Source organism: Humulus lupulus, unplaced genomic scaffold (genome assembly GCF_963169125.1).
Source record: "Humulus lupulus unplaced genomic scaffold, drHumLupu1.1 SCAFFOLD_746, whole genome shotgun sequence".
NCBI classification, from domain to species: domain Eukaryota; kingdom Viridiplantae; phylum Streptophyta; class Magnoliopsida; order Rosales; family Cannabaceae; genus Humulus; species Humulus lupulus.
The window spans coordinates 1-5,610 of NW_026908713.1; the positions used below are offsets into that span (position 1 = coordinate 1).

The window sequence follows — 5,610 nt, forward strand, 5'->3', positions numbered from 1 at the left end:
CCGACTAGCATAGTAAATAGACCTGAATACCTTATCAATCCGCTGTCCCAGAACTGTCCCCACTGCGTAATCACTGGCATCACACATCAACTCAAAAGGCAATTCCCATCTCGGAGCTATCACAATTGGAGCAGAAATAAGCTTTTCTTTCAAGAAATTGAACGCCCTCAAACATTCGTCATTAAAATCAAAGACAACTCCATTCATAAGCAGATTCGAGAGAGGCTTAGACACCTTTGAGAAATCTTTGATGAATCTTCGATAGAACCCAGCGTGACCAAGAAAACTTCTAACTCCTTTGACTGAAACTGGTGGAGGCAGCCTTTCAATGGTAGAAATTTTCGCTCTATCTACCTCAATTCCCTCACTTGAAATTTTATGGCCAAGGACAATCCCCTCTTTCACCATAAAATGGCATTTCTCCCAATTCAACACCAGATTAGCCATCTCACAACGACGCAGCACGTTCTTTAAATTACCCAAACAGAGGTCGAATGATGAGCCAAAAACAGAGAAGTCATCCATGAAAATCTCAATACACCGGTCTACCATGTCTGAAAATATGGCCATCATGCACCGTTGAAATGTTGCAGGGGCATTGCATAGTCCAAATGGCATTCTCCTGAAAGCAAATGTGCCATAAGGACATGTGAAGGTTGTTTTCTCTTGATCCTCTGGTGCAATAGCGATCTGATGATACCCAGAATACCCATCCAAGAAACAGTAGTAGCTGTGGCCTGCCAATCTGTCAAGCATCTGATCAAGAAAAGGCAAAGGAAAATGATCCTTCCTTGTTGCCTTATTGAGCTTGCGGTAGTCTATACAAATCCGCCACCCCGTTACAGTCCTTGTTGGAATGAGTTCATTGTTCTCATTTTTCACCACAGTCATTCCACCCTTCTTAGGTACCACTTGCACAGGGCTCACCCATGCACTATCAGAAATTGGGTAGATCACCCCAACATCCAACCATTTAAGAATCTGATCCAATACTACATCCTTCATGGCTGGATTGAGTCTTCTCTGGGCCTCTATGGATGGCTTGCTATTCTCCTCCAATAAAATTTTATGCATCACTGTCGCTGGGCTTATTCCTCTAATATCTGCCAATGTCCACCCAATGGCCAATTTATGCTCCCTTAGAACCCTCAACAGTTTCTCCAATTCTACCTTTGACAAGTCAGCTGACACAATGACCGGTAAAGTTTCATTCTCTCCCAAATAAGCATATTGCAAGTGATCTGGGAGGACCTTTAATTCCAACGGTGGTGGCTGCTGAATGGAGGTTAGCGGTTTATCAGTCGCATCCGCTAATTCTTGGAACTTTTTCCAATATGGTAAGAAAGAGTTGATCCAGTTTACACATTCTCTGATCTCAGCATCCTCATCATCATCGCCCTCATCATTTAATAATACTGCCTCTAAGACATCACTGCTCATCCTTCTCTTGGAGACTGCCTTTTCTATCATATCCACACTAAAGCAACTGTCACTAGCCACCGGATACTTCATAGACTTGAAGACATTAAAGACCACCTCATCTCCTTGAACTCTCAGCTTAAGCTCTCCTTTTTGAACATCAATAAGAGCTTGGCCTGTGGCTAAAAATGGTCTACCAAGAATAATAGGAACATCTGTGTCCTCCTCCATGTCCAGAACAATAAAGTCAGCGGGAAATATGAACTTATCCACTTTCACAAGAACATCCTCAATAATACCTCGTGGATGTGTTAACGATCGGTCTGCGAGCTGTAAAGTGACAGTTGTTGGTTTTGCCTCCCCCAAACCAAGTCTTTTAAACACAGATAAGGGCATCAAATTGATACTTGCCCCCAGATCACATAAGGCGTGCTTGCATTCAAACTTGCCAATGGTGCAAGGTATGGTGAAACTCCCCGGATCTCTCAGCTTTTGGGGTAACTTCCTTTGTAAAATAGCGCTGCACTCTTCAGTGAGTGCTACAGTCTCATAGTCCTCCATTCTCCTTTTCTTTGACAGAATCTCCTTCATAAACTTAACATAACTGGGCATCTGCTCCAAGACCTCCGCAAAAGGAATGTTTATGTGCAGCTTTTTAAACACCTCAAGAAACTTAGAAAACTGTTTATCAAGGGTAGTCTTTCTAAGCCTCTGAGGGTATGGAACTCTAACTGGCTGCTCAATGACAACTGGGGGACTCTGTTCTGACTTCTGATGGTCTTCAGTAACCCTTTCTGAATCAGACTGTGCACCCATCTCTTTTTTCTGAACCACTGCCTGTGGAGGTCTAGGCTGCTCTATTTGCTTCCCACTCCGCAAAGTGATTGCTTGAACTTGCTCCTTGGGGTTGACTTCAGTATTACTTGGCAAGTTTCCCTGGGGTCTGTTATTGAGCATATTTGCCAACTGCCCAACCTGTGTCTCAAGGTTTCGAATGGAGGATCTTGTCTCAGTCATAAATTGAGTCTGAGTGTTAGTAAGAGTCAACAGGGCAGCTTGCAGTTCATTAGGTCTCTCAGGTTGAGGCATTGATTGTTGAGGCCTAGGCTGCATTGATGACGAAGCTTGATTCATAGGTGGCTGAGGCATGTTATTCTGAAATTGACCCTGAAACTGAGGTTGTTGGCCTTGATTATTCTTCCACGAAAAATTGGGATGATTTCGCCACCCAGGATTGTAGTTGTTGGAGAATGGATTATTGAGTGGCCTCTGAAAATTTCCCACCGCCTGAACTTGAGCATGATCCATGGGGGTGTTATTCATATAGATAGGGCACTGATCGACAGAATGAGCACCACCACACATTTCACATCTCACTGCCATCTGAACCGCATTAGCAGACACACTACTCTGTTGCAACTGCTTGGTCAAAGAGGCTACTTGCGCTGTTAAGGCAGTGATTGCATCTAGCTCATGCACCCCAGCTACCTTTCTGACTCCTGATGATCTTTCCTCAGACCACTGATGGTTGTTTGTAGCCATGTCCTCCAGCAGTTCATAAGCACCAGCTGCGCTCTTGCTCATAAAAGTGCCACCCGCTGCAGCATCAATAATGGTTCTGGTTGTCGGACATAAACCATTGTAGAAATTCTGTACTAGCATCCACTGTTCTATGCCATGATGAGGACATCTTCTCAGGAGTTCCTTAAACCGTTCCCAAGCTTCATACAGTGACTCTCCGTCATTCTGGCAAAAATTATTTATCTCTCCCCTCAATTTAGCAGCCTTTGACGGAGGGAAAAATTTGGATAAAAATTTCTGAGCCAGATCTTGCCAAGTGACAATGGAGTTTGGCTGCAGAGAATTCAGCCAACTTTTAGCTCTGTCCCTTAGAGAAAATGGGAAGAGCCTAAGCTTGATTGCGTCATCACTCACCCCATTATATTTGAAGGTTCCACACAATTCCAGGAAGTTGGACAAATGGGTGTGAGGATCTTCAGAGGGCAACCCATTGAATTGCACAGAGGACTACACCATTTGTAAAATAGCAGGCTTGATTTCGAAGTTGTTGGCCTCTACAGCTGGTGGGCGTATACTATTTTGTACTCCCGTCAGAGTGGGTAGCACATAATCTCTCAAACTCCTCTCAGCGTTGGTCTGAGCCTGAACCCCTTGGACAACTCCTGGATTTAGACCATTCCTGCCATCTCCATCATTCTGTGCCATCTTCACAGAATTCTGGGTCTCTCTCTTAGTCTTTCTGATTTGATTGCAAGACTTTTCGATCTCGGGATTCAGAGGAACAAGTGTGGCTTTTCCTTTTCTGCCACGCATATACCAAAATTCACCTGAGATAGAAAAATTTAGCAACTAAACAGATTAGAAGCAAATAAATTAAAATCAAATTAGAATAAAAATTAATTAAACTGATATTGATAATTTTCAGTCCCCGGCAACGGCGCCAAAAACTTGTTGCGATAATTTTTGCTATGCAAGTGCACACAGTCGCGAACTTGTAATAAAATGGCAAAACCAAGTATCGTCCTCAAGGACTGAATTATCAATTACCAGTCAATTAATCTCTTGTTCTATTTGATGAATTAAAACTTCTTGATTTTTGTAAAATACAGCAAAAGAACCGATAAAGTGCAGAAATAATAATCGACAATTAAATAGCATAATAACTAATAGTAAAAACTCTTAATTCAATCACTGAGAAACAATTAGGATATTCAATCTCATCAACTATCCTTCCTATTATTCCCTAATGCCAAGTATGAATTCTTCTTATTTTTACCTAATTCAATTAACAAGTTGAGACAGCAGCCTATAATCATTCTATGAATTATAAACTCAACCTAGGTGACAATTTCCTATATTTCTATGGTAAATTGAACCACAAAGGTAGCATTAAATTCCACAACTTAATAATAGTTACACAATTAATTCAGATACTTTCGTTCTAAATTAGAATTATGTCCAATATAACCACAGCATAATTAAATCTCACTTCTCAGATTTTGACTTAAAAACATATATATATATATATATGACTAAAGATGGCCAATCAATAATCAATCTATAAGAACAGGTTATAAGGAATTGAAGAAGATTGAAGAAGAGGAAATTAAAATTGCATTAGGTCATAATAGAAATTCAAGTGATTCAATTGAACATCCTAAACAGAAAATTAGTTCATAGTCATAGTGCTAATCACAACAGAATTTAAAGATAACATCAAAAAGAAAAACATGTAAAAATACTCTAAGCTTGAGCCTTCAACACCAGAACTCCTCCCTTCGTCCGTACGTCCTTCTCTCTTCTTTTTCGTCCTTTAAAACCTAGGATTTTTTAGATTTTAGAGAGGCGGGCCGCGGCTCTACATACACTATGCCGCGACCCGTGTCAAAATTTCTGGGCAGACTATCCTTTCAATGCCGCGGCTCTCTGAAACCATGCCGCGACCCGCATCATTGTCTTCTGGGCAGAATGCCCATCCATGCCGCGACTCTATCTAGCCATGCCGCGGCCCGAAGATGTCCTCAAAAACCATGCTTCTGTTTCTCCCCCTAGCCGCGGCCCTACTTTGATCAAGCCGTGGCTCTTAAAGAATTCTTCAATTCTTCAAGTTTTCATCCCAAAATTTCACCAACACTTCCAAATGGTATTGAGAACCATTCTTGATCAAAATATGATGAAAAACTCGATTATTTCTTCCCTTTCTTTGGCATTTCCTTCCACATGCTCAATTCTTCCTGATATTCACAAAAACAACCAAACAAAGCGTAAACCCGCGCTAAAACAAGGAAAAACAAAATAAAAGACTACTAAAAACATCACCAAGACATCATAAAAACTAGACTCATCAGTCACTACCGAGGGACTAGCCTCAGCCTTGGTCTGGGTTAAAGTGAACACTCTAGCTGGAGTGAGGTTATCACTCTTCTTTGGTTCTTCCTTCCTGGCTTGTGGGTAGTCCTTCCTCAAGTGACCGACACTCCCACAAATAAATCATGCTCTGACTCTACACTCCCCCAGATGTTGTCGCCTACACCGTGGACACTCTGGGAAGCTTCTCCAGTTCTCTCCCCTGCCTTGACGGCTACCAAAAGCACATCGTTCCCTCCTATCTAAACCAGGGGAAAAAACAAATATGGGGTCTTTTTCTTTTGCTCACTAGGGCCACTACCT

At 41.8% G+C, this 5,610-nt stretch overlaps 1 non-coding gene across 1 annotated transcript; it reads left to right on the plus strand.

Moving 5' to 3' along the window:
* The first annotated feature begins 3,091 nt into the window (after positions 1–3,091).
* LOC133810970 (small nucleolar RNA R71) lies at positions 3,092–3,198 on the plus strand. The gene has a single exon (XR_009882609.1). It is a non-coding gene; the product is annotated as a small nucleolar RNA R71 (small nucleolar RNA).
* Positions 3,199–5,610: the final 2,412 nt, after the last annotated feature.